Source organism: Felis catus, chromosome A1 (genome assembly GCF_018350175.1).
Source record: "Felis catus isolate Fca126 chromosome A1, F.catus_Fca126_mat1.0, whole genome shotgun sequence".
NCBI classification, from domain to species: Eukaryota; Metazoa; Chordata; class Mammalia; order Carnivora; family Felidae; genus Felis; species Felis catus.
This window is the reverse complement of record NC_058368.1, coordinates 233811688-233831925: the sequence shown is the minus strand read 5'-3', so window position 1 is coordinate 233831925 and position 20238 is coordinate 233811688. Positions and strand designations below refer to the sequence as shown.

At 43.5% G+C, this 20238-nt stretch overlaps 1 long non-coding RNA gene across 1 annotated transcript in view; it reads left to right on the top strand.

Annotated features, from left to right (window-relative positions):
* The first annotated feature begins 551 nt into the window (after positions 1-551).
* The window catches only part of LOC123380526, a 29664-nt gene continuing 9977 nt past the window's right edge, over positions 552-20238 (top strand). Inside the window, exon 1 of the long non-coding RNA XR_006586423.1 lies at positions 552-1324. This is a non-coding gene — a long non-coding RNA (uncharacterized LOC123380526). The remainder of the gene's footprint in view (positions 1325-20238) is intronic.

The following is a 20238-nucleotide window of genomic DNA, read 5'->3' as shown; positions in this document are numbered from 1 at the left end:
GCCCGCATGGACCAAAGAAGAGAACAGGAGAGGCGTAGACTTCTCCATTCCTACTTTCTCAGGAAAGTGCACCTTGTCCAGGGCTGGGGCCACAGAGCTTCTCTGAGCTCTGTGCTGAGTAATTAAATTGAGGGCTCTTAGCACAAAAGTCCAGAACTGGGCAGCCAAAGACAAAGAAGAAGAAGAAGAAGAAGAAGGATGAGGGGGAGGGGGAGGGGGAGGGGGAGGGGGAGGAGGAGGAGGAAGAGAAGGAGAAGAAGAAGAAGAAAAAGAAGAATGAGGGGGAGGAGGAGGGGGAGGAGGATTAGCTGGTGCATCCCTTCAATTAACTACATAATGCAGAGTCTTTAGGGAAACCTATCCTTAGGTATCCTTAAGGAGTGCTTTTTCCATTTACCAAAAAAGAATATAAAACGTACACTAGGGGCGGCTGGGTGGCTCAGTCGGTTGAGCGTCTGACTCTGGCTCAGGTCATGATCTCGCAGTTCGTGAGCTCAAGCCGCATGTTAGTCTCTGTGCTGGCCGAGAGCCTGGATCCTGTTTCAGGTTCCGTGTCTCCCTCTCTCTCTCTCCCCCTCCCCCGCTCATGCTCTGTCTCTCTCTGTCTCTCAAAAATGAATAAACATTAAAAAAAATTAAAAAAAAACGTACACTAAAAGTTCTTCCTCAAATACAAAGTGTTCCCAGTGCCTTTGATGCAGGAGTTAATGAAGCATTCGTTTAGGCGACGGAGGCACATGCTAAGGAAACATGTCTAAGGAAGGGGGTCAATCTTTATTGATCACTACCAATGCGGGGCGTTTCATGCAGTTACTCTTACTTGCATACTCCGTCAACCTACTGTGGTAGGTTTCTTACCCATTTGCAGGGCAGGGCAGGGCAGGGATGATCAGAGCAGTCGGATAACTTTGGCCCCTACCCCACAGCAAAGCAGAAATGCCGGGTTGCTGTCCTGCTGTCCTGAGTGTGCCTCCGGGACCTGTGGTCTCCAGGAAGCCCTGTCCCACAGGGCTCCTCCCTGCACAGCTGGAGCCCCGTCCTCCGGCAGCAGGTCTTTTGCATAATCCTCTTGCGTGTCATTTACCTTACCTCTCTTTAAATTGCATCACATTAACAGCCTTTGAGTCTCTCCAGGACCTCTGGAATTCCAAACAGACCTTTCCTCCAGCAGCCCCGCCGTGTTTGGGGCAGCTCCTGCATCCCTGGAGCCAAGTTTCAACGTCTTTCTCCTACTGTGCGATCAGAATTCTCTGCACATCTTATGAGCCTGTTGAGTCTTCTCACTGAAGCCCGTGGAGCTGGGAAAGGAGTGAGTAAAGGGAATGTGAGTCTAGCTGGGTTTTCTTCTGAAGCAGTGCGGTGATTGACTCGTCTATTCTGATTTACCCTTAATTGTAGTCCTGCATTGCCTTTTAAAATTTTAGACAAGAAGCAGCTAACACTACCTGCTTTCTTTTTTGGGGGGGGGGACCTGGGTTCCTTAGAGCCACCTCCTTCCCCACCAGGGAGTCAGATTTCACCCCTCCCTGGGCTGCCTCCCGAAGCTTGGAGGGTGGGCAGGCGCTTTGCTCTCTGGGCTGATGCTGTATCACGTTGGAAGCTTCATTATTCCTTTCTGGCATAAGAAGGCCTAAGGGAAAGAATGAAATCTGGCCTTTGGTAGCAACGTGGATGGAACAGGAGAGTGTTAGGCTAAGTGAAAGAAGTCAGACAGAGAAAGACAGGTACCATATGTTTTCAGTCTTATGTGGATCCTGAGAAACTTACCAGAAGGCCATGGGGGAAGGGAAGGGGGGAAAAAGTTAGAGAGGGAGGGAGCCAAACCATAAGAGACTCTTAAAAACTGAGAATAAACTGAGGGTTGATGGGGAGGCGGGGTGGGTGATGGGCACTGAGGAGGGCACTTGTTGGGATGAGGAGTGGGGGTTGTATGGAAACCAATTTGACAACAAACTTCATATTAAAAAAAAAAGAAGGCCTAAGATTGAAACCGAATATCTAATTATGTTGGAGGAGGAAATAGACATTCATTTATTAAATATCTTCCTGCAAACCTCCTGTACACACGTTCTGTTTAATGAAGCAGAGGGCACCCAAGTCCACCGCCATCGTCACAGAGATTGTAGAGATAAGATTTCAGGGCCAGCAGGGTCAGGAGGCAGCAGTTAGGAAGCAGTTTTGTTCTAGTCCGGTTGCGCTCTGGTGATGTTAGAATGACAATGTCGTTGAGGGCTCACGCCGGCCACTTGCGGGGGACCAGCCCCAGCGAATGCAGCTGGGAGGTTCATCGGAGAAACCGAAGGCCTGAGCGAACTCCACAAAGTAATTGCAAGGCACTAAAGATATTTACAATTTCTCCCCCACCCCCACCCCCCCACCTTGCCCCACCTCCAAGTTTTAGGATCAAAGCTGAGGCATCTGCATTTCAGGAAAAGAAGGGCTGGGGTAGGGCCAAGCTGAGGGGGAACGGAAGATTCCAGATGATCATCAGAGCAAAGGAAGGGCTGAGCAGTGAATTGCGGGGTTGTCTTAATTCTGATTTTCTGAATTTTGATTGCACTGGAGGCTGTGATCAGTTAGGAGCTGTTGGCATCTCCTTTAACCGAACCTCAGGCTGCTTAGTGAGGACAGTTCATTCATTGTTATGTAACGATTCTCAAGGAAAACTCTGCCTGGTTGCTCAGTTAATTGATACCCTTAAAGCCCCGCAGGAACCACCGTGGGCGACCGTGTGGCTGCTTCTAAATGGGAAGAATAGAAAATTACTCAGGGAAATACTTTTTTTGCTTCTCTCTTGTTTATGAGTTAAGAGAAAAGGGGAGTTTTGGGGGTTTTGGAATGGAAGAACTACGTGTAACTAAATAATGTGTTATTTGGGGCGGGTTTACTCTGCAGTTGTATTTATTATTGAATGAAATTCTTTCCTGTATGTTTTGAGCCTCGATGTGTGGGATCAGAGACGAGGATTATTGTTATCATTATCATAAAAGTGTCGAGAATACCCTTGAACTTATCGTGGTTACAAAAGTACTAAAGTACACTCATTCTGGGTGACGTTAATGGGTCTGGGCACTCATTGTGGGCCCTTGAAAACACATTCAAACTCTCATATACTCCTTTCAAGAAACTTGGTGTTAACACCGAGAAGGCACCACCAGACATTCCAACAGAAACCGCCGGCTGGTGAGACGTTCAGAGCTTTGCACACGGCCTCAGGTGAGAGAGAAGAGGTCCTTCATGGCATCTATTTTAAGAATCTAGAAGAGCTGTAAACCCATCTATTCACTTGACACGGTGGGTTAGCTTTGAGAAGATGATGTCGTGAAGGCTGGGCTTTGTTAAATTGGTCAGTTACAGTTCATGTGTGACCCACAGCCCATGTACAACTGACCAAAGATTTAGGGCCAGCGTTGAACAAGGGCAACCCTTTTTTTTCTACTTTAGTGGGAAGGCGAACCAAAATGGCACATCTCAAGGAAATCAATGAAAAACAGAGGTGGATTTTTTTTTTCTAGTTGAAACATTTGTTGAGGCAATTGTGCATTCAAAGCATCCTACCTACCCTTTAACATCCAGCTCCCCTAACCATGGTAACATCTTGGAAAACTGTAATGCAATAGCACAACCAGGATATTAACATCAGTACGATCTGCCAGTCTTACTGTGATTTCCCAGTGTTACTTATTTGTCTATGTGTGTGTTTAGCTCTATGCAATTTTACCACCTGTATATCCACCACCACAATCTAGATACAGAACAATTCTGGATGCGTCCTCTTTCTCTTTAAAAACCACACTCACCTTTTTGCCAACCCACCTCAGCCTTCCTTCCACCCCAGTCCCTAAGCCTTGGCAACCACCAATATGCTCTGCATTTCTAAATTTTTATTATTTCAAAAATGGTATGTGAATGGAATCACAGAGTATGTAAGCTTTTATTTGTTTTTTTCCACTCCATAAAATTCCTTGGAAATTCATCCAAGCTGTTGGGTATATCTGTGGTTTGTTCCTTCCAGTTGCTGAGGGGCGGTCCATAGCATGGATGTACCAAAGTTTGTTTAGCAGTTATCTATTGAGGGACAGCTGGGTTGGCTCCGGTTTGGGGCCATTACGAATAAAGTCATGATGAACATCTGCGTGTAGTTTTTGATGTGAATGTAAATTTTCATTTCTTTGGAATACATGCCCACAGGTGCAGTCCCTGGGCTCTATTATATTGGCATGTTTGGTTTCATAAGAAGCTGTTACACTGCTTTCCAGAATGGCTGTACTGTTTTCCGTCCCCACAAGGAATGTGTGAGCGGTCCAGTTTATTTACATTCTTGCCAACGTTTGATGTTGGCTCTATATTTTCTTTCAGGTGTGCTAATAGTTGTGTAGTGTTAGTTAGCTCTGTGTTGTTTTCATTTGGGTTTTTCTGATGGGCTCATGATGTCGAACATCTTTCTAGGTGCTCATCTGCCTTCTGTATATCCCATTTGGCAGAGGTATACGACTATCTTATCCATATTCTATTTGGACTGTGTGATTTGTTTTCACTGTTGAGTTTGAGAGTTCTTTATATATTCTGGGTACTAGTCCTTTGTGAGATATGTGGTTTGCAAGTATTTTCTCTGCGTCTGTGGCTTGTCTTTTCACCCTCTTCATACGGTCTTTCTCAGAGAATAAGTTTTTAATTTTGATAAAGTCTAATTTGGCACTTTTTCTTTTTACAGATTGTGTTTTGGCAGTGAGTCTATGAACTTGCCTAGATCCCAAAGTTTTCCTCCTACAGTTTTTGTCCTAAAGTTTTATAGCTTCAGGGTTTCCATTTAAGCCCATGACTCATTTTGAGTTAATTTGGTATAAGGAGTGAGACTTAGTGAACGTTCCATTTTTGCCCACACCTGTTCAGTTTTCTGTCAACATTGGTCAGAAAGGCCAGCTCTCATTTTCCCTTCATTGAATTGTTTACGCACTTTGCCAAAGAGTCAGTTGAGCATGTGTGCGTGTGTCTCTTTCTGGGTTCTATATTCTGTTCCATCAATCTGTGAAAAGAAAATTTTAAAAATTATTTTAGGGCTTAAACAATCCACACGGTTTTGTTATTTGTTTTGGACTTTTGAATAAGCAAACTCTGCACTTTTAGTTTCTCACAAATAGCACTTGCTATATGAGTTTAAAAATAAAGACACACACGGGCACCCGGGTGGCTCAGTCAGTTAAGTGTCTGAGTTCAGCTCGGGTCATGGTCTCACAGTCTGTGAGTTCGAGCCCCCCATTGTGCTCTGTGCTGACAGCTCAGAGCCCGGAGCCTGCTTCAGATTCTGTGACTCCTTCTCTCTCTGCCTCTCCGCCTCTGACACTCTGTCTCTCTCTCAAAAATAACTAAACATTAAAAAAAAATTAAAAAAAATAAAGACACACATACATACCTCTCTCTAGATATATACAGACGTACATGTAAACACGCGTATACTCAGGTAAGGGATATATACAAATAGACATACATTGTGTGTCTATTTGTATTCTAAATGGATAAAATTCCTAAATTCCTTGGTATAAATTACTGAGAGTAAAAACTCATCCATCATAAGCTATGAATTACAAGTTTATGATTTGCCATAGTTAGAAATAAATTTTCCGACATTATTTTTAGAGTAACAAAATCTAAGTTAGATGTAATTTATTCTACCTGTACACAACATCAATGTCATAAATTTGCTCTGTTGCTATTTTTTTTAAATTATTTTCTACTATCTTAAGATTAATGGTTAGCAGTTTGGGTATAAGTCTTCTTAACTATGTAATTAACTATGTAATTAATATGTAACTATGTGCATATATGAAACTTAACCAGAGCACTTGTTAATCATATTTTATGTCAGAGGAATGGAGTTTTCTTTTCTTTTTTCAAAATCAAGCTGAACCACACAACCTGATAGCAAGCTGATGATAAGCAGTGTTGTGCTGAAAATCATGATAATGTTTATGATAATAAGATATAAGGACCTAGATACACACACACACACACACACACACACACACAGATACACAATTTCTTTGAAGAAAGAAAATTGTTGGTGCAACATATACTGACACTTCTAAAGGCTACAAATAACAGGACAATATTGCCCCCTGAGAATTGAATTTGTGACATTAATACCTATGGTGTAGAGATTATCTCAGCATGCAATTCCCTTACATGATGGAATATATTTCAAGTCAAAGTAGAATTCTGAGTAAATTTTTATTTTTTTTATTTTTTTTATTTTTTTTTTTAATTTTTTTTTCAACGTTTATTTATTTTTGGGACAGAGAGAGACAGAGCATGAACGGGGGAGGGGCAGAGAGAGAGGGAGACACAGAATCGGAAACAGGCTCCAGGCTCCGAGCCATCAGCCCAGAGCCTGACGCGGGGCTCGAACTCCCAGACCGGGAGATCGTGCCCTGGCTGAAGTCGGACGCTTAACCGACTGCGCCACCCAGGCGCCCCATCTGAGTAAATTTTTAAATGTGAAAGACAAACATAACCAATTTAATGTCCTTGAGTTATTAGCCTGGGGATTCCAAAAAGTGAATGAAGCTTGTAGCTTATCAGCATTTCCAAAGGAACGAAAGCCTAAAAGGCAAACACGAATTATGTACGTAGATATATAATGTAGGCGTATATAGTGTGTAGATATATATGTGTGTGTGAGTATCTATACATATGGGGGGAGCAGAGAAGACAGAGAGAGGAAGACAGAGATTAATGCATCAAATGTTTATGGGTTGATGACACTGGACATTAATTTCATCCGAATAGCGTTCCATTTCCTGATGTTCTAACATCATGCTCATGAAACAACTTCCCGTTTCTTTTCATTTCCCCTACTCCGTCTCTATCTGGGAGAGCGTGCACCCACCTGCTAACATAACTGGAAGTTTGTTGGCCATTTCAGTTCCCACTTTAGTCAGTAGCCTAGGCTTCTGGTCCACATGTCAATCCCTTCTGAAGGCTGTGTAGTTATGGGTACTCTCCAACCCTGAGTACATGTGCAAAACTCTATTTCTGCCCCTGCAAAGCTGAGGGTCAGACCCTGGGCTCTGGCCATGCTCCAAGGTTGGCTACTCAGGGAGACCTGCCCTGACATGAGCTCATCTCTGGCCACTGGTGATCATCTCATCTCGTGGTTTATAGTCACTGCCACAGGGCATATACGCAGAAGCAGAGGAAAAAAGGAAAGACTGTCACAAGAGCCCAAATTCTCCAGTAGCCTCCAAAGGATGTACAGACTTACGCATTCATACACCTGACCTTTATCTCATGTGGTCCGTTTCATCTTGACTATTTATTTGTTCTTCTGCAATAAAATAAAATAAAATAAAATAAAATAAAATAAAATAATTAAAAAAACAAAAACCCGTCACAGGAAAAGCTGGCAGACTTTTCTGGACTTCTTGGCCATATCGTTTTGCACTGGTGATACTGCTCGGTCTGAATTGAATCTGCCGCACTGATTCCTGCCAAGTAACTATGTCTTCGACAGATTCCCAACTATTGTACCTTCATCTACAAGTGCTTCTTTACTAAAGTTATATTTGTACTTGATACCATTTTTTAAAGTTTTCCTTCTTGTCTGACTTGTTAGAGAACATGGCAGGTCCTTTTCTGGCGTCATTCTTTATTGTTAAAGTGAAGCCCGTGGCTCTGCCATTCAACGTGTGGTCCACAGATTGCTGGCATCCACGAAGCATCCACACCCCACCCATGAGATAAGAATGGGACGTGAGAGGACGTGTTTGCAAAGTTTTATAGCAATTTGACATTACCGTGGCATCCGTGAGCGTGATTTTGTATTTCACAAAAGCATCCGTCTGTGATCAATGGGAAATAAAAATTTCGGCTTTGGCCCGCAGATAGTTAAGAAGCATGGTTTTATGAAACTATTTTTAAATTAATTATTTTAAGACTTTCTCAAACAGGTTTGTAATTCTTCTGCACAAAGGTCTAAACATACAAATTAAATGTTAATTTAATTTTCAAAAAATTTTATCCAGTAAAATCCCCTTTGATTTGAACTATCAATATGTAGATGTTTGGATCAAAATGATGATAAAGCCACCAGGGGCTTCAAATGAAAAGTCCTCTTTGTCCTGATGGTAGTTAAATGTTACTATGTAATACATTCATTTCTTTTCATCAGTACTGCTGAGTAACCACGTTTGGATTGTTGTATTACCTTCTAGGAATTGGTTCTCTCCTTGGAGTAGAAACGGTGAAAGAGAGAGGAATATATCTAGTATCTAATACTACATGTTTTCCTAAATACTGTATTTTTTTATAAATCATCTTTATTATTTTGTTCACTTTCAGATTAGTACTAAAAAGTCACTAGAGATTTATGTTTGGGAGAGTCGTAAAAGGTTAATAAAATGGGGGTGGCTCAGTCCGTTAAGCATCCGACTTCGGCTCAGCTCATGACCTCATAGTTCGCAAGTTCAAGTTCCGCGTCGGGCTCTGTGCTGACAGCTCGGAGCCTGGAGCCCGCTTCAGATTCTGTCTCCATCTCTCTGTCCCTCCCCTGCTGCCACTCTGTCTCTCTCTCTCTCTCAAATATAAAAAATAAAACGTAAAAAAGTTTAAAAAAAGGTTAATAAAATGTTATCCATTATGTAATGAAAATCAATTCAATGAGAATGCAATGAACTCCCCAGTGTACCAAAGATTTATACAAATGGGAGAAATTCAAAAGAAATAGATGAGATTATCCTCCTCTGGAAACTTCTTATAAAAGAAGCCAGATGCAAATTAAGGGGCCCACCCAACAATAAAGAAGAACAAGGATATGTTAAGCATAGGCACCAATGTTGAAGGAGTGGCTTTTGGCGAAGGTGGTTCTGAAGGAGCCTGGCTTCAGAAGTCTGCTTAGACAGTCGGAACGTTCAGCCTGGCTTTAAAAGCACCTGCAGGATTTGAGTTGGCAAACACAGAGCAGTTGACAAGGGTCCAAAATGGATTTTGGAAGCGGGAGATGAGCCGAGGCTGGAGTTTGGAGAGTTGAAGGATGCCTAGTGGAATAAGAGACCAGTCTGATTAGAACGGAAGGTGAATCAAGTCACAAAAGAGAGATTGGATAGTTGTCAGATGTGTTTAATGAATACGTGCACGTCAGGAGTGGAGGCTTGTCACTTCGAGCCAAAAAACCTGGTGGGAAACCCTTTTGGCAGGCGAGCAGCCTAATAAAGGCGGTAAGTAATACACCCTGTGCTTGCCTTTCTCGCTCAGATCTCAGATGCAGGAGATTTAAATGCTAAAGCTCTTGAGCATGAGTTAGGAGTCACTGTTAAAGTTCCATTTCTAAATTTAAATCACCCTGGGGCAGGATATGAAAATGATCGTCAGATCTCTCGGGACATATTTGATCTCTGGCAAAAGCAGTCAACTCTGTAATTATCATTGCCACATTGTATGATTTAGGGTTAAAGGTATGTATGGTTGACATTAATACCAAAAGAAGAAAAAATCCCAAACAAACAAGAAACGGGAAAGGAATGGAAAGAGAAAATAGTTTGGAAGTGAACAGATACGTCTAATGGAGATATGTCTGGATATGTCTAATGGAGAGTTTCACCCCCAATAGGGATCCTGAGCTGCTTGCCAAAGAATCTGAGCACAGACTTATTGGAGACGACTCAGAATTGTACCGCTCAGATAAGACAGTGTCCAGTGTATGTTCTGTGTCATCTGTTTTTTTTTCTTAATAAGGAATGATGGGGAAAAAGCCCTTGAGTTACTCTAGGAAAGATATCGCAACGATCTCTGATATTTTGCTGCGTATGTTGGTATCATAGATTTCATGTATGAAGTTTTTCATCGTGCTGGCTTTGTTTCCTGTGTAAATTTCATCATGAAGCTAAGATAGGAATTCGTTCACCTTATAGAAAATAGGAAACGAGTTATCATGACAAATATGGGCAACCTTTAAAATAGAAACGTTTCGACTCAGACATAAGTGTTAAGGGATTTAGCCTGGGTTCTTAGCAGTTTACTAAAATGTCACTGTGCCGTCCAAAACGTTCACAAATTTCCCAATACCCGTGGGGAGCTATCAGCTGTAGATGTGACTACATTACTTTGTGGATGTAGAAATTATCCTTCAGCGTAAGAATTTATCCAGATCATTGAAACCGAAGCTAAGAGAGCTCCCGGGACCAAGACTCTGCCCAGGAATGGTCACTTGTTTGAAAAGTCATGCGAGGGTATCTGCGGGGAGGGAGAATTACTTGATGCTGCTGAATGACACGGAGAGGTCGGGGGACCAGGCACCACTCCAGCCACCGTGTGAGAGAGGAGGCTTGGAGGCAGAGCGCGGCCACTCACCTCATACTTGAAGAAGTAAGAACCCCCGTTTCAACTGTTGATCCATTACCATGTGTGTTAGCTAGTTGAGCCACCCCAGGTTAACGATTGCTTCTTAAACCATTTTCATCAGAATAAGCATACACTGCATTTTACTGCATTCTAGAATGTGCACGCCGTTAGCGGTGGGACGCGATGCCTCCTGTAGACAGCTCGGCGTCCTGAGACACTGGCCACGGAGTTGCCCATGTTACAATACCGCTGTGTATATTCAACCTTTCTGCAGAGACTCTGTTCCCTGTGCGACTGAAAAGGGTTTTTAATATCTCTAAGCATCTGTTGGGTATTTTCTCTAAAAAAAAAAAAAGAAAGAAAAAGAGCAAATTTCACACTTCCTCCTCAAATTCCTCCTTAAATCATACAGTTTGTCTGTGGAACACTACAGAATCCTTGCTCTTGCCTTCTACCTGCTTTTAGCCCAGGCAACTTTGAACACGCTGCTTTTGTGCTTGTAGATCCTATTAACGAAGCAGTTTGGGGACAGTGCATAATAAAAGAAGCAGTAAAGGTTAAGTGTATTCACTTCTCTTTTTTTAAGGATTATTTTTCATGTTTACTTATTTTTGAGAGACAGAGACAGAGCACAGGCGAAAGAGGGGCAGAAAGAGAGAGGGAGACACGGAATCTAAAACAGGCTCCAGGCTCCGAGCTGTCAGCACAGAGCCCGACGCGGGGCTCGAACTCATGAACTGTGAGATCATGACCTGAGCCAAAGTCGACGCTCAACTGACGGGGCCACCCGGGTGCCCCTACGTCTCTCCTAATATTTCCCATATTTGTGGCAAAGATTCTGTGTGCTTCAGTTAACGAAAATACTTTCAGTTAGATAAGACCACGGCAAGACCGGCAAGTATAAGGACAACACTGGGGGAGGCTTTGCACTTCCCCTGTCACTGTTTAAATAAGGTTTGTAGGGGCATCTGGGTGGCTCAGTCGGTTAAACGTGAGACTTCAGCTCAGGTCATGATCTCACGGTTCGTGGGTTCGAGCCCCGCGTCGGGCTCTGGGCTGACAGCTCGGAGCCTGGAGCCTGCTTCGGATTCTGCGTCTCCCTCTCTTTGCCCCTCCCCTGCTTGCACTCTGTCTCTCTGTCTCTTGAAAATAAATAAATGTTAAAAAAAAATGAAAAATAAATAAATAAGGTTTGTACTGTAGCAAGCCATTCTCTCACTTAATGGGGGCTCGAGCAAATCATCAACTGATTAATTACTGTTAAGCCTAGTCTCTTCTGCCTCGTGGTAACTGCAGTACAACACAAGAGGCAGGCAGTAGCCTTTCTGCTTTGCTAGGGAAGAAGGTGCACTCAGAGGACCCAGCTCATCGTGTAGGCATTTGGGGGGCACTCCGTCTTTCTCTTCCCTTCCTACCCTCTTCGTACCCTGGCATCTATAGAAGTCCCAGCATTGGCGTCGTCTAAGACACTTGAAGGTCTCCCACATAAAATAAAGAGAAAACAGCATTGTGCGTCCGTTATCTCAGTAGGGGGCGGGTAGTTTGTGTGTTTGTTTCAATAATGCAAACATGTCATTCTTACTTAATCCGTAAATGTCGAAAAGACATTGTGCTAGGTAAGAAATCAAGGCTAAGCATCCTTTCCAGTCGGATTTCCTGAAATGGATTCCCAGAAAAGCTTCCAAGAGCAAAAGAAAAGAAAAGAGTGAAGAGACGTCATTTGATAGATGTGACACCGTAGTGGTTATTGGGAAATAAAATAAGCATGAAAAAAACCTTCAGCCTGTCATTTCAAAGTCAAGGGGCACCTGGGTGACTCAGTCGGTTGAGCATCGACTTCGGCCCAGGTCATGATCCCGTGGTCTGTGAGTTCGAGCCCCGCGTCGGGCTCTGTGCTGACAGCTCGGAGCCCGGAGCCGGCTTCTGATTCTGTGTCTCCCTCTCTCTCTGCCCTTCCTCTGCTCATGCTCTGTCTCTCTGTGTCTCTCAATAATAAATAAACATTAAAAAAAATTTTTTTTTAATTTCTAAAAAAAGTCAAGGGTAAAGTCAGTGCCTCATAAATCTTGCAGATCCACAAGCATGCCTTATTTTGGCAACAAAAGAATTCTACCAAAAATGAAGGCACTAACAAGGACCACATCCAGTGGTGTAGCGACTCTCATACATCTTCTGTTTCTCTATTATTTCTTCCTAGCAACTTACAATCAGACTAAATTCTTCCTATGAACTTGAGTGAGTAGTTTGGCTTGAAGGGAAAAAAGGGATTAAATTACTTTGTAACACATAGCTTCTGTGGTCAGCCTCTAGCTTAGCAAATTATCATGCACCGTAGACTTGATGGAAGTCTCAACAGATTTAATAAACTTTCTGTTTTCATTCCTATTTGGTCAAATATGCTGGAACTTTTAGAGACCTCACTTGAGTCAGAACCAAGAAAGGTAGTTAAGCTTATGTTTTCAAAGACCCAAAGAGAAAAAAGGATATGAAAATTGGAAGGTAGCCCTCAAGAAAAATAAGAATAATGTAGGTGTTGCTAGGATATAGTCATAGGAGAGTAGGTGTATGCATGGAATCCGGGAATCCAGAGCCAGTGGTGACAGGCAGAAAAATGGTTTCTCAAAGATGTCCACGTCCTTGGTCCCATAACCTGTGATCAAGTTAGCTTACTTGGCAAAAGGACTTAGCAGATATGGCTGAGGTAAGCATATTGAGATGGGAACTTTATCCTGAATGGTGTATGTGGATCCAATGTAGCCACAAGGTCTTTTAATAGGGGGCCATGTTGTCAAAGTGAGAGGGGGAGATTTCAAGATGATAGGATGGTGAGGAAGAGCCACGAATCAGGAAAGACAGGTGGTTTCTAAGAGCTGGAATAGATAAGGGAGTGGACTTTCATCCAGAGCCTTCCGAGGGGTGCAGCCTGCCAAGGCATTGGTGTTATCCCATGAGACCCGTGTCACACTTCTGACCTCTGGAACTGCAGGATAATGTATTTGTGTTGTCTTAAGCTACCCAGTGTGTGGTAATTTGTCACAGCAGCCATGGGAACCCAATACAGCAGTCAATGTCAAAACACGCAACGTCTGGAAAACAAATTGTTTGCTTGACTATCTTTGTTGAGGAAATACGCTTTTCATTAAATAGCCAAAGAAAGGGACTTGTGGAAAAATTCCTGTATGGAATTGTCTCTTGGTGACACGTCCCAGACTTACCTTAGACAGAGAAGAGACCGGTGCAGAATCGTGGGATGAGGGCAGGGAGCCGCCATGTTGCTGCTGAGGGAGCACGCATGGAGCCAAGTGCATGTCAACGTCACCCTGGCAGTTACACACGAAAAGGACAGTAGTGAACCTTGGCCTCTGGGAAACAGACCTTCATGATTTTATGTGCTGGGAGTTCTTCTTCTGTTGATAACACCTGGTTTCTCTTGAGACCACCTCAGTCTCCTCTTCCTCTCCATGTGACCCAGACCTGAGACAACTGGCACCTTGCATGGGCCCTGGTCACCATGCCTCGTGCAGGTATGGTGTGGGACCCACCCAGCAGACCATTCAGGCTGATTGCCACACTTTTATTTGTGCCCTTTCCTCTGTTGTTGGACCGCTAATAAGACAGTGCAGTGGAGTGAATATTTGTGTCTCCTCAAAATTGTTATCTTGAAATCCTAATCCCAGTGTAATGGTACTCAGAGGTGGGGCCTTTGGGAGACGATGAGGTCATGAGAGTGGGGCCTTCAGGAATGGGATTTGGCCCTTATGGAAGTGGCTCCAGAGAGCCAGCCGGCCCCCTCCACCATGTGAGGACATGAGGGAGGGTCTGCATCCCGGAAGAGGAACCCCACCCGACCATGCTGGCAGGCCAGTCTTGGATTTCCAGCCTCCGGAACTGTGGGGAATACATTTCTGTTGTTTATAAGCCACCCCGTCTGTGGCACTTTGTTATAGTGGTGCAAGTGGATGAGGACAGGTGGACTGAAGGCCTGGAGCTGGAGGCATCCATCCACCCTTAACGACATCATTAAGGTAGAGGCTGAGCACTTCTGGAAATGAAGCAAGCGCCAAAGAAAGCAGAGCAGGAAGGGAAGAGAGTAAGACTGAGGTGAACCTGGTGATGTCATCTGAGCCTCTGGGCCCCTTCCTGGCAGACCCTTGGACTTCACCTCTGTGGGCTAAGACACCTCCTATTCGGGTTTTGCTTGCGACCGATACCCCTCCCTAGGAAGGAAGCCATACACGTTTTCTGGTTTCCAGTTACGCACACACAACTGCACACACCACTTGGGCCAGAATGGGCACTCGCGCCTGCAAAGGGGCCATTCGAGAAGACGAGATAAAATGAAAGCGCCTAAAAGAGCAAAGATCACCAGCAGCTCTCTAAACAAATTCGTAACGTGACGGTTCTGGTATTGAGAGGATGAGGGTGGACCAAGTGATGAGTTTCAAAGAGATCCAGGCCTACCATCAACCTCCAAGAAGGCAGAGACACCTCGGCCAAGAGCCTGGCAGTGACGACCGTAGGTGTAACTAAACTCTTACATAACGTCAAGTAACTCTCTGACAGATCCAAGAAGTGGTTTCTGTTTCTTTTCCAATTCTCTGAGGTTCTCCGGATTCTAGAGAGGACAGGGTATCCTCATCCTCATCTGGCAGACGAGGAAGTTGATGTTTGGAGCTGTCGCACGTCCAGGTTATTGATCTGGGGCTGTGGGATCGTTAGCCTTCATACCTGGACCCTCCTGCCTGACCCCAAACGTCTTTCCCGGACCCAAAGTTGGACTCTAAACAGGTGACGTTGTTTATATCACAACTCATTCCATCTGAGTGATTTTTTGATTTTTGTGATGTAGGTGTTCACTAGGCTCCTCTGGAAATATTTAGACACTAAAGTTACTCTGAGGAGGAAATCTCTTTGCAATCGATATTTAGAAAGATGCAGTGCAGAAACAAATAAAGGTCTTCTGTTCAGTGTCTCCTTATTCAATAAGTGCTGAATTGTTAAGTCAATAGGAGACGTGGCTTGTTTCAACATGGGAAGGAAGGACATTCAATTTGCCTCATACCTACCTCACCGGGGACACGGCGCGTGGACCAGACTAAAAGCAAGACCCATCAGAACCATCCTGGCGTTATCCACTGTGGCTCCGGAGTGGGTTGACCCGGCTTCCCCACCTGCTTCCTGCCGGGATTCCTGTGTTGATGGAGGATTTAAGTACAGAAACTCCTTGCTGACCTGAATACTGAGAATGTGGACCATGCAGGCTCTGCAAGACGTGAGGGAAGCTCAATTTAGAAAGGCTTTGGGAAAGGAGATAAATTTTAGTCGTGTTGGCAACAGACATAAAGCGTGACCCAAATTCATTAATGTAACAGTGAATGAGCTTCAGTCGTGAACTTCAATTATTTTCTCTGTAGAATGGGGGGCAATGATGCCTTTCCCATTATCCCCCTCCCAGACGTTTGCTTTGAGTGCACAGTGTTTCATAACCTGAAAAGAATTGTGTGAAGTTAGTGTCATCGGTGGTGTTGATATTTTTATGAGATGGTGTATCAAAGCAGCAGAGAGAACCGAATGAACAAAAATGCCATCTGTCCCCTGTACTGGGGGCACGGTCCTGCACTGGGGGGAGAGCACACCTCGTAGGCAGAGGGCATGGCAGTTAAGTATGCATGTAAAGAAACCTTTGTAACAAGAGGAATAAAATGTACGGAAATTGATTAAAGTCTTGGATTATTTTCCTGGCCGGACTTAGAATAATTTATGCATTTTCTGAAGTTTCCCCGTCTGATGATGGTGAGGAGAATAAAGTCATTAAAGCAGTTGCCATGTTAATAGACAAGAGATTGAAACCTGAAAATGCTGCAGGCTGGAGAAGTCCGTCTTCTGTCACACAGGGTAGTTTTCACTTCTGCCTCTAGGTTTCCAAAGGAATATGAATTGGTAATCAGCATGTTTCATATTCATCATGCAATCAAAATGCATATTTGAACGAAGGCCTCACTTAATAAACCATGAAAATATTCATAACAGTTGTGGTGTAATTAGGGTATGCAGTTTACATATTTTTATTGAGGTATAATTACTTGTAGCAAAATGCACGGATCTTAAGTGCGCTCGCTGATGAGTGTTTAAAAATGTACATATCCACGGAGCCAACATCCAATCAAGGCAGAGCATTGCCTTCACCCTAGAAAGTTTCTTCGTGTCCCTCAACAGTGTGTTCCCCTCCTGCACCCAGAGCTGGGTTATATTCCCGCAGATCAGCCCTTGAACTTTATAACAGTGGGAGCATAGAGAACATACCCATGTCTGGCTTCCTTCGCTAGGCATATTGTTTTTGATATTCAGCCCTATGTGTGCATCCATAGTTCATTTCTTTACAGTGCTGAGTAATATTCCACTGCATGAATATACTTCTCTTTGTTTACTCATTCTGTTGATGGGCATTTGAGGTGTTCAAATTTCTGGCTACTATGAATAAAGCTACAAAAAACACTATGATACAGATGTGTATGGGCATATGTTTTCATTTCTGCTGGAAAATTATCTTCAGGCGGAACTAGTGGATCATAAGGTAACTGGACACTCAATTTTAGGAGAAACAGCCAGTTTTCCATACTGGTTGTACCGTGGCGCATTCCCACCAGGATGCGTGAGATATCTAGTCTCTCTCGGTCTTCTCCAGCATTTGGTGTTGAAAGTCGGGTAAATTTAAACCACTCTAATGATGTGTGGCAGTGTCTTATTCTGGTATTAATTTGCATTTCCCTGATAACTAATGGTGTTAAAAGACATCTTTTCTTGTCTCTTTAGCAGTGCTTGTGTCCTCATTTGTGAGGTATCTACCTAAGTCTTTTGACAAATTTTTTTGACAATTTTTAATTGGGTTGCTTGTCTTTTGTTTTTGATATGTACAAATTCTTTATATAATTTGGGTTCAAGTCTTTGAATATATATATATATATATATATATATACTGTGAATATTTCTGCTAGACTCTAATTTGTCTTTTTAATTTTTAACAGTCTTTTGAAGAGTAGAAATCTTTTATTTTGACGGTCTAGTTTAGCTTTTTTTTTTTTTTTTTTTTTTTGCCTTCCTGTTAGTGTTCACACTTCTGTAATCTCTCTAAGAAATATTTCCTACACAGGTCACAAAGATATCTACCCCATTTTCTTGTAGAAGCTTTGTAGTTTCAGCTTTTCGTAATGTTTATTTTTCGAGGGAGAGAGGGAACACAAGCGGGGCAGGGGCAGAGGGAGGGGGACAGAGGATCCAACGTGGGCTCTGCGCTGACAGCAGTGAGCCCAATGTGGGGCTTGAACCCACGAACTGGGAGATCATGACCTGAGCCGGAGTTGGATGCTCAACCGACTGAGCCACCCAGGTGCCCCTATAATTTTAGCTTTTAAATTTTGTCTGGAATTCATCAATGCCTGTCAAACTTCATGTTAGATATGGGTCAAGCTTAAGTTTTTTATAAACGGATATATAGTTGTGCCGGCATCATTTGCTACACAGGCCTTCCTTTCTGCATTGAAATACGTTGGTACATTTGTCAAAATGAATTTTGCTGCATATACGCAGATAGGGACTTGATTCAGTTCATTAGATCTGTCCATCCTTACACCCGAATCACACTGTCTTGACCATAGGGTGGCTTATAGGAAGTCTTAAAATAAGGAAAGCATGTCCCCCAAATTTATTCCTCTTTTTCAGGGTTGAGTATTCTGAGTTCTTTAGCTTTCCACATCAATTTGGTATTTGGTATTATCTCAAAAAAAAAAAAAAGCCTGCTGGGATTGTTAAGCTATGCATGTTAAAAGTTCCTCTTCCCTATGCATATATTCCAAGCAGTTACAACAAAGTGGTGGGTTAACCCAGTTCCCCAAGTATGGTAGGGACAGAACTGCCCTCCTACCCCTGCAAAATCTTTGTGATAGGTCGGCAAGGTCAAAACTTTTCTTCTTTCTTTTAAAATTTTTAATGTTTATTATTTATTTTTGAGAGAGAAAGAGAGACAGAGCACGAGCGGGGGAGGGTTAGAGAGAGAGGAAGACACAGAATCCGAAGCAGGCTCCAGGCTCTGAGCTGTCAGCACAGAGCCTGAAGCGGGGCTTGAACCCACGAACCATGAGATCATGACCCGAGCCGAAGTTGGATTCTCAACCAGCTGAGCCACCCAGGCGCCCCAAGGTCAAAAGTTGTCTTAATTCGAAATTGAAGGGTTAACGTCACTAAGATGGTGAGTTAGGTTGCTTCTGACTTCAGCCCCTCACCAGGAGACCAACTAGCATCTATCCAGAAACAAGACACCATTGAGAAAATGCCAGATCCTGGGGGTGAGGCTGGAGCACCCCTTGGACCACAGAAACCGAGAAGAACCAATGAAAAGGGGAAGAGCAGCAGGTACACTCTGACCACATCGCCCCTCCCCCGGCCGGCACTGCAAGGCACCCAGAGGGCTCCCCAAGCCTGTGGTTTCTCCAGACAGACTATACTGTAAGGTCTCACTTATATCCAGAATCTAACAAAACAGAACTCCTAGAAAACTGACCTGGAAGGAATTTTTTGAGTTTGGGTGCAGTAACAAAGAAGGCTAGGCACAATCATCAAAGAAATCTATTCAAATACCCCTCCCTTTTTCAGCTGAATGTCTATATGAGGCCAGATTTTCTTCGTCTATTTCAACCGAAATGACCTATCCGGATCAGATTGAACACAGAAGCAGATGAAAAACCCACAGATATTCTCATCTGCTTCTCTCTCTGTTACGATAGATTATTATCATGAAATAATAGCTCACTTCTTCCTAAGGAATCTTATTTTTTAATGCGTAGAAAACTTGAAAAAAGTAAACCAGCTTGCATGCAGATGGGTTGCTGCGAAATGAATTTCACTCTTACGTACGACGACAGCTCTACCTTTTCATTTGGGATCACCGTCCTGCACAAAATGCTTTCCTGTTTCCAGACTCAGGTCTTCAAAGTTCTGTGCTTCATGCATCAAAAAAGCTTTAAAAATGCTCTTCGCGTTCCGTACGATCCAACTGCAACTTTTTTCTAAAAAGGAAAAAATCTAAGCTATAATAGTTATTCCCCCGCAAAAATGGTCGTGGCCCTCTGGTGTATAAATATATTGTGAGTTCGTGTTCCACGTGCTTTGAAAGGCTGCCATTTTTCAGGACGAACAGGCACCTTCTCACATAATCATGAGTAAGGAAGGCCTATAACTTTGGACCCAGGACACGGATAAAATGCAATGACATATCTGATGCACCCACTGGAAAACACAGTACCAAGAAGAAAGAGACATACTCGGGAAGGCTCTCCCGTAAAACCACCTGCAGACGGTGGCCTGTATCAGGATGAGGGCCATGGAATCCCACAGGACTGAGTGGTGAGGACAGGCGCCTCAGAATCCCAGGCTCTGGGGGAACCGGTGACGTAGCTGTCACAGGTGGAAATTGTCATCTTGTCCTCAGGTGACGCCCGCGGTGATGGGCATCCGCCAGTCCACGAGGCAGCTGGCTCCATAGGTTACAGCTTTCACCGGCAAACTTGACTTCCTGGAACTAACTTTAAATCTCCTTCCCACAGCCTCCACTGCCTTTCCCTTACATTAAAAAGGAGCCAAGCAAATAGCATGTTCTAGAGTCCACTTCCTATGAGCTGACCCCGGAGCAAAGCGGGATGCTGCATATGAGAGATGGTTCCTGGGTCAGACACAGTCAAAACGGGAAAAATCCATTAACCTATTTTCAGTGATAATGGACTCAGAATAGTCCTCTTGTCTTTGGAAGAGTAGAAATGTACTGTGTCCTTCTAAATTAGAGTGCTGACTTCTCAACAAACTAAGAGTTCACGCCCCCTCCCTCTCTGGTTCGGTTGAGGGAGACATTGG